Below are 9,197 nucleotides of genomic sequence, written 5' to 3'. Positions count from 1 at the left end.
GCAAATGACTGTAAGCTTCTCTTTTGCTTCTAAATCATGAAGTAGTTTAATTCCATGAAGAAAGTCTTTTGCACAGAATATGTTTGAGCTTATCCAATACTTGAAATCTACAGGAAATGCCCAAGGTTCCCGATGTAACTATGCATTAGCAGTCTTGTTATATTAATTTGACAAGTTTTCCTAAAGATCATGTAAAAAGTCAGGGTATTCCTTTAAAAAACAAACTTACCCCACAAAGAAAAGAGGAAAAGTCAAACAAACTTGAAACCTCTTTTCTCACTACCAAACCCTTGTTATGTTACTGTAGAACTGTTTCAGAAATAATTAGTTCCATGAGAAGTGTCCTGAATTTTTTTTTACTTTAACCCATGATTTATTCTTCTATCATATGTGACAGTACCCTCCAGCCACACAGACCTAGAAAAGGTGACAGAACCCTTAACCCTTAACAACTGAAACTTTGATCCCAAGAAAGGAAAATATACAACAGTTACATTTCCTATTTTAAAATAACATTCATCTTAAGGAGACTTTCTAGAAGATGCAAAAATAAATTTAGATGACATTGCTAAATGGATGTTTCTTTTTTTATTTTCAAGTAGGCTGGTCTGTCTTACATGTGGAAAGGGCATATGTGTATCTTATAACCCAGAAAAGCTTAGAAGAGCTTCCCTGTCATAATCTTTTCTGCCACTCTGACTTGACCTTATGCTCCCAAATCCCTATTTGCTTCCATTGGCTTAGGCCATTGAAATACCCTGTCAGAACACTCAGCTGAGGAAGGGAATCCATGACATCTGGGCTGTGTGCACTTTCATTTCCTAGCAAAGAGTAGGGTTCCAAGAAAATGAGCTAAGTGTGTTTTCACTGGGGCGCTCCCTAGAAAGAGCAGGCAGGGGTGAGCAGCTACAGAGGAAACAGTTCAAAAGTTGGACAGGGAGAGAGGTGTCATGAGCACATCAGTTATCTGAAGAAAAACAAGGCAGTACAACCTATAAGATTTCAGTCGACAATGACTCAGAAAAGCCATTGCTATTGATCTTTTATTTATTTATTTAGATACCAGGGATTGAACTCAGGGGCACTCAACCACTGAGCACATCTTCAGCCCTATTTTGTATTTTATTTAGAGACAGGGAATTTCTGAGTTGCTTAGCACCTCACTTTTGCTGAGGCTGGCTTTGAACTCTTGATCTTCTTTTTGTGTGTGTGTGTGTCTAGATTATTTTTATTAACAAAAAGATTGTTTTTAACATTAGGAATTTAGAAAGTATACCCATCTAACCACAAACCCATCAGATACTTATTTTTTAAGAATTAGCCTGAAAGTTTGTTTTGGACTGTTTAAACGAAACCAGTCATTTTCTTAAGTAAAATATTTATTTAACTGTCTTGCAACTTAAATGTATCTTTAGTTTTAAAAATAAAACAATATATGAAGAGCTGGTTTACTCTTTTTTGATTTATTGTAGGTAAAAGTTACTTACTTGAGATGGCACATTGGCAGGTCTGGTGTTTTCCTGACACTATGAATATTTAAAAACAAATTGCCCTTGAAAAGTTTCATCATCCAGAAAAAAATTTTAAAAAAAGGTGACTTTCCACAGTTGAAAATTTCAAAAGGTTGAGAGGAAAATAATCTAAAAACCACACCACTCTTGATAAAGAACTGAGGCAGCTTTGAATTAAAACTACAAATTTAAATTAGTTTTATAAAGTACTGAAAAGTAGGTGAAATTACATGCATAGGCATTTAATCAATAATAAGAGGAATAGCAGCAGAACTTAAATATATGATAGTTTAACAACAATAAATAAACATTTTTAGTGCAAATAGTGCAGAAAATTTTCTCAAAGCAAAGATCATAGCGAGTATTTTGATCTATACAAAATCAGCCTCAGTTCTGTATATAATCTATATAGTATATCTGTGAATTCAGGCCCCATGATGAAAAGCCAATTTGCAAATCATAAATATAAAACAATGTGCTTAAGTTTTATGTCTCATTTTTCTCTTGGCAGTTCATGTTTTCGGGAAAATCTATAGTGGAGCATGAAATTGGCTGTGCATTGCTATCACCTGTTGAAGTTTCTCTTCCTTGGCTCTTCTACAGTGGCAAATTGTTCTCTTTTCCATGAAGCTACTGAGAAAATCGTCTATTTCTGTTTTTCCCTCCAAGAAATCTTCGGCGATATTATCAGATTCTTCTTCAGCTTCGTGTGCAGCTACTTTCAATCTTGCCTGCAGGGTGCAGCTACTTTCAATCTTGCCTGCAAAGCTCTCACTAAGTTCATGCTGCCTTTGCATCTTCTTTTCAAAAGTAGATTTCATCTGTGTAAGTAATTCATACTTATCTAAAACAATCTGCCTTTTGGCTTCCAAGCTAGGTTCCAAAAGGAGATTTTTTCTTGCTAATTCCTTGATACTTTTTACTAATTCATCCTTGTCTGCAATAATTTGTTTCAATTGAGGCAAAGTCAGGAACTGTTCTAGTAATACTTTCTCTTGTTCATTCATATCTGTGAGTTGTGATAAACTTAATTCTGAGAGTTCTGGAAATGTGTCAGGAACATCTGGCATCTTATAACCAAAACCATTCTGGCTTATCGGAGCTGAAGCGTCCGTTGTGGGAACAGGTAATGGCAGACTTGAAAGGACACCAAATGAAGGAGCAGCAGGCTTGGCTGTGGTATAACTTGTTGTTGAAGAAGAAACAGTGTCAGCAACAGACAAAGAAGTGATATTCCTGTTAGCTTCTTGTGGAGGATATGGAGGAAGAAATGGAAAGCCCTGAGAAGCATAAGGAGGCACCCCGCCTGGGTTACTGTACAGGTATGGAAATGCTGTCGAAGCAGGAGCTAAAACTGGGGGATTCTTCCAGAACTCATCCAACAGAACTTTGAATAATTTTCCCAAGATCTGAATGCATTGTAAAATTGCTCACTAATGGAGAAGTAACATACACTCCTTGTTTATCCATTAAGTGATGTCTTATTGGTGGATAAACACTGATCACTGGTTTTTCCTGAGGAAATTGTGGAGGAAGTAATATATGAATGTTAATAGATTGTTTACAGTGAATGGCAATCTGTATTCCACATCTTTCTGTATTTCAGCTATACTGGAGTGTGAGTTCCGGAGGGACTCCATCAAGCGCTGCTTCTGCTGTTGGAGGCTGGTGAGGCCACCAGGAGAACCAGTCGCGGAGGAGGAGGCGCTCTTGGTTAGGGGAAAGAGCCAGCTCATCCTCCTTGGGTCCCCGGCCCAAGGCCCTAGAAGGCTCTGGCCTGCTTCTCCCAGCTGCTCAACCCGGGCGTTCTCCAGCGACTGGGGGGCCGCATCTTCACTAAGCCAGCCCGGCTCGCGGTCTCCGGGTTCTGGGGGACATGCTATAATGCAGTTAGCTGGAGAGGGGGAACGTGCCGCCGGGGATAGGCAGTCCTACCTTCGCCCTGAACTCTTGATCTTCCTGCCTCAGCCTCCTGAGCCACTGAGATCACAGGCGTGCACCACTGCACCCAGCTATTGCCCTTTTTGATGAATAAAAAAATGAGGATGTTGTAATTTTGCATCATGAGAGAGAAGGTATCTATATCAGCTCTTTAGAATTATTCAAAGTATATGGGACTTTTAAAAAAAATAACCTTTATCTTGACTACAATGAAAGAGAATATTTTTTAAAGTAGAAGAGAGAGAGGAAGGGGAAAAGAGGGTTTTTGTTGTTGTTGTAAAGATGTTCCATGATGGTCAGACATATATAGAATATACATACTAACTTCCTGTAATACATAGCATTATGGACAGATGTACATTGGCAATGAAAAAATGTATAAATGAAAAGACCATTTCAGGTTCCTCGTAGGCAAAACCACTTCTTTTTTAACATTTTTATGAGTGCATTATAACTATGCTGGGATTCATTTTCATACATTTTTGCATAAAAGCTTGCTCAATTTCAGTCCCCAGTTTTTCCCCTTTCCCTCTCCTCCTGCCTCCCTTCATCCCCTAAATCTGCTCTATTGGTCTTCCTTCCATTTATTTACTTATTTATTTATTTTTAACTGGTGCACTATAGTGACATATAAAAGCAGAATGCACTGTGGTATGTTCGCACATGCACATAGCGTAATCTGATCAGCATAACTCCCCACTTCTTTCCCATTTCCTCTCCTCTTCCCTCCTGCTTTATCCCCAGCTCTATTCTATTGCTCTCTCTTCTATTTTTGAGAGGTCCCCTGCTTTTAATTCCTTTTTTCTCTCTAGCTTCTACATATGAGAGAAAACATTTGACACCTGACTTTCTGAGTCTGGCTTATTTCACTTAGCATGATGTTCTCTGGTCTCATCCACTTACCAGCAAATGACATTATTTCATTGTTCTTTATGGCTGAGTAAAGATCCACGGTGTATACATACCATATTTTCTTTATCTATTCATCCATTGACAGACACTTAGTTTGGTTCCATAACTTGGTTATTGTTAATTGTGTTGCTATAAATGTGCCCATGTGCCTATATTACCGTAGTATCCTTATTTCCATTACTTTTGGATAGATTCCAAGAAGTAGGAAGGCTGGGTCAAATGGTGGTCCCATTCCTAGTCTTTTGAGTAATCTGCATAATGCTTTCCAAAGTGATTGTGATAATTTGCAATCCCATTGACAACGTTTAAGTGTCTTTTACCCCACATCCTCACCAGCATTTTTTTTTTATTATTATTCTTGATGATTGCTATTCTGACTGGTGTGAGATGAACTCTCAATGTAGTTTTATTTTTTTTTATTGGTTGTTCAAAACCCTACAAAGCTCTTGACATATCATATTTCATACATTAGCATACATTAGCTTCAAGTGAGTTATGAACTCCCTTTTTTACCCCAAGTACAGATTGCAGAATCACATGGGTTACACATCCACATTTTTACATAATGCCATACTAGTAACTGTTGTATTCTGCTACCTTTCCTATCCTCTACTATCCCCCCTCCCCTCCCCTCCCATCTTCTCTCTACCCCATCTACTGTAATTCGTTTCTCACCTTGTTTATTTTCCCATTCCACTCACAACCTCTTATATGTAATTTAGTATAACAATGAGGGTCTCCCTCCGTTTCCATGCAATTCCCCTTTTCTCTCCCTTTCCCTCCCACCTCATGTCTCTGTTTAATGTTAATCTTTTCTTCCTGCTCTTCCTCCCTGCTCTATTCTTAGTTGCTCTCATTATATCAAAGAAGACATTTGGTATTTGTTTTTTAGGGATTGGCTAGCTTCACTAAGCATAATCTGCTCTAGTGCCATCCATTTCCCTGCAAATTCCATGATTTTGTCATTTTTTAGTGCTGCGTAATACTCCATGGTGTATAGATGCCACATTTTTTTAATCCATTCATCCATTGAAGGGTATCTGGGTTGGTTCCACAGTCTAGCTATTGTGAATTGTGCTGCTATGAACATCGATGTGGCAGTATCCCTGTAATACGCTCTTTTAAGGTCTTCAGGGAATAGTCCGAGAAGAGCAATAGCTGGATCAAATGGTGGTTCCATTCCCAACTTTCTCAGGAATCTCCATACTGCTTTCCAAATTGGCTGCACCAATTTGCAGTCCCACCAGCAATGTACAAGAGAAAGCTTTTCCCCACATCCTCGCCAGCACTTGTTGTTGTTTGACTTCATAATGGCTGCCAATCTTACTGGAGTGAGGTGGTATCTTAGGGTGATTTTGATTTGCATTTCTCTGACTGCTAGAGATGATGAGCATTTTTTCATGTACTTGTTGATTGATTGTATGTCCTCCTCTGAGAAGTGTCTGTTCAGGTCCTTGGCCCATTTGTTGATTGGGTTATTTGTTATCTTATTGTCTAATTTTTTGAGTTCTTTGTATATTCTGGATATTAGGGCTCTGTCTGAAGTGTGAGGAGTAAATATTTGTTCCCATGATGTAGGCTCCCTATTTACTTCTCTTATTGTTTCTCTTGCTGTGAAAAAACTTTTTAGTTTAAGTAAGTCCCATTTATTGATTCTTGCTATTAACTCTTGTGCTATGGGTGTCCTATTAAGGAATTTGGAGCCCGACCCCACAATATGTAGATCGTAGCCAACTTTTTCTTCTATCAGACGCAGAGTCTCTGATTTGATATCAAGGTCCTTGATCCATTTTGAGTTAACTTTTGTGCATGGTGAGAGGAGAGGATTCAGTTTCATTTTGTTGCATATGGATTTCCAGTTTTCCCAACACCATTTGTTGAAGATGCTATCCTTCCTCCATTGCATGCTTTTAGCCCCTTTATCAAATATAAGATAGTTGTAACTTTGTGGATTGGTCTCTGTGTCCTCTATTCTGTACCATTGGTCCACCCACCTGTTTTGGTACCAGTACCATGCTGTCTTTGTTACTATTGCTCTGTAATATAGTTTGAAATCTGGTATCGCTATACCGCCTGATTCGCACTTCCTGCTTAGAATTGATTTTGCTATTCTGGGTCTTTTATTTTTCCATATGAATTTCATGATTGCTTTCTCTATTTCTACAAGCAATGCCTTTGGGATTTTGACTGGCATTGCATTAAACCTATATAGAACTTTTGGTAATATCGCCATTTTGATGATGTTAGTTCTGCCTATCCATGAACAGGTTATATTTTTCCATCTTCTAAGATCTTCTTCTACTTCTCTCTTTAGGGTTCTGTAGTTTTCATTGTATAAATCTTTCACCTCTTTTGTTAGGTTGATTCCCAAGTATTTTATTTTTTTTGAGGTTATTGTGAATGGAGTGTTTTTCCTCATTCCCGTTTCAGAAGTTTTGTCGCTAATATACAGGAATGCCTTTGATTTATGCGTGTTGATTTTATATCCTGCCACTTTGCTGAATTCATTTATTAGTTCTAGTAGTTTTTTTGTAGACCCTTTTGGGTCTTCTAGGTATAAAATCATGTCATCCGCAAATAGTGATAATTTAAGTTCTTCTTTTCCTATTTTTATGCCTTTAATTTCTTTCATCTGTCTAATTGATCTGGCCAGTGTTTCGAGAACTATATTGAATAGAAGTGGTGATAGAGGGCATCCCTGTCTTGTTCCAGATTTTAGAGGGAATGCCTTCAATTTTTCTCCATTCAGAATGATGCTAGCCTGAGGCTTAGCATAGATAGCTTTTACAATGTCAAGGTAATTTCCTGTTATTCCTAGTTTTTCTAATGTTTTGAACATAAAGGGATGCTGTACTTTGTCGAATGCTTTTTCTGCGTCTATCGAGATGATCATATGGTTCTTATCTTTAAGTCTATTGATGTGGTGAATAACATTTATTGATTTCCGTATATTGAACCACCCTTGCATCCCAGGGATGAATCCTACTTGATCATGGTGCACAATTTTTTTGATGTGCCTTTGTATCAATTCGCCAGAATTTTATTGAGGATTTTTGCATCTAGGTTCATCGGGGATATTGGTCTGTAGTTTTCTTTCTTTGAGGTGTCTTTGTCTGGTTTCGGAATCAACATGATGTTGGCCTCATAGAATGAATTTGGAAGAGCTCCCTCTTTTTCTATTTCCTGAAATAACTTGAAAAGTATTGGTATTAATTCTTCTTTAAAGGTTTTGTAAAACTCCGCTGTATACCCATCCGGTCATGGGCTTTTCTTGGTTGGTAGTCTTTTGATTGCTTCTTCTATTTCATCCATTGATATTGGTCTGTTCAAATTGTGTGTATCCTCCTGACTCAATCTGGGCAAATCATATGTCTTAAGAAATTTATCAATGTCTTCACTATCTTCTATTTTATTGGAATATAGGTTTTCAAAATAATTTCTAATTGTCTTCTGTATTTCTGTAGCATCTGTTGTGATATTGCCTTTTTCATCCCGTATGTTAGTAATTTGAATTCTCTCTCTTCTTCTCTTCGTTAGCATGGCTAAGGGTCTGTTAATCTTGTTTATTTTTTCGAAGAACCAACTTTTAGTTTTGTTAATTTTTTCAATAGTTTCTTTTGTTTCAATTTTGTTGATTTCTGCTCTGATTTTAATTATTTCTTGCCTTCTGCTGCATTTGCTGTTGTTTTGTTCTTCCTTTTCTAGGGCTTTGAGATGAAGTGTGAGCTCATTTATTTGTTGGTTTTTCTTTTTTTGAGGAATGAGCTCCCTCTTAAAACTGCTTTCATTGTGTCCCATAGATTCCAATACGTTGTGTCTGTATTTTCATTTATCTTTAAGAATTTTTTGATTTCCTCCTTTATGTCTTCTGTAACCCCTTGATCATTTAGTAACATATTGTTCATTTTCCATGTGATATAGGATTTTCCCATCCTTCTTTTATCATTGATTTCCAGTTTCATTCCATTATGATCAGATAAAATGCATGGTATTATCTCCACCCCTTTATATTTACTGAGGGTTGCCCTATGGCATAATATATGGTCTATTTTTGAGAAGGATCCATGTGCTGCTGAGAAAAAAGTATATCCACTTGATGATGGTTGATATATTCTATATATGTCAGTTAAGTCTAGGTTATTGATTGTGATATTGAGATCTATAGTTTCTTTATTCAACTTTTGTTTGGAAGATCGTTCCAATGGTGAGAGAGGTGTGTTGAAGTCACCCATAATTATTGTGTTGTGGTCTATTTGATTCTTGAACTTGAGGAGAATTTGTTTTATGAACATCGCAGCACCATTATTTGGTGCATAAATATTGATAATTGTTATATCTTGTTGGTGAATGGTTCCTTTTAACAGTATATATAATGTCCTTCCTTATCCCTTTGGATTAACTTAGTCTTGAAGTCGATTTTATTCGATATGAGGATGGCCACCCCTGCTTGTTTGCGAGGACCGTGTGCGTGGTATATTTTTTCCCCACCTTTCACCTTCAGCCTGTGTATGTCTTTTCCAGTCAGGTGTATCTCCTGGAGGCAGCATATTGTTGGATTTGTTTTTTTAATCCATGTTACCAGTCTATGTTGCTTTATTGGAGAGTTTAAACCATTAATGTTTAGAGTTACTATTGCTATATGGTTTGTACTTTCAGCCATGTTTGATTATTTGTCTCTCTTTTTTTTTTCTTTTTTAATTTAGTTTGTTTCTCCATGATTAGCTTTCCCCTCTCCGTCTGTCTTTACTGAGGTACTTCCCACTGTTGGCTTTGGTTATTGTTTTTCATTTCTTCCTCGTGTAGTGTTTTGCTCAAGATGCTTTGCAATGCTGG

General features: G+C 37.3%; 1 pseudogene; it reads right to left on the bottom strand.

The window, feature by feature from the left end:
• Positions 1 to 1,936: 1,936 nt before the first annotated feature.
• On the bottom strand, positions 1,937 to 3,247 carry LOC143396762 (vacuolar protein sorting-associated protein 37A-like; annotated as a pseudogene).
• Between the last annotated feature and the right edge of the window lie 5,950 nt (positions 3,248 to 9,197).

This window comes from Callospermophilus lateralis, chromosome 4 (genome assembly GCF_048772815.1).
Source record: "Callospermophilus lateralis isolate mCalLat2 chromosome 4, mCalLat2.hap1, whole genome shotgun sequence".
Taxonomy (NCBI): Eukaryota; Metazoa; Chordata; class Mammalia; order Rodentia; family Sciuridae; genus Callospermophilus; species Callospermophilus lateralis.
Note: the sequence above shows the minus strand (reverse complement) of the source record. Positions and strands in the feature narration are given on the sequence as shown.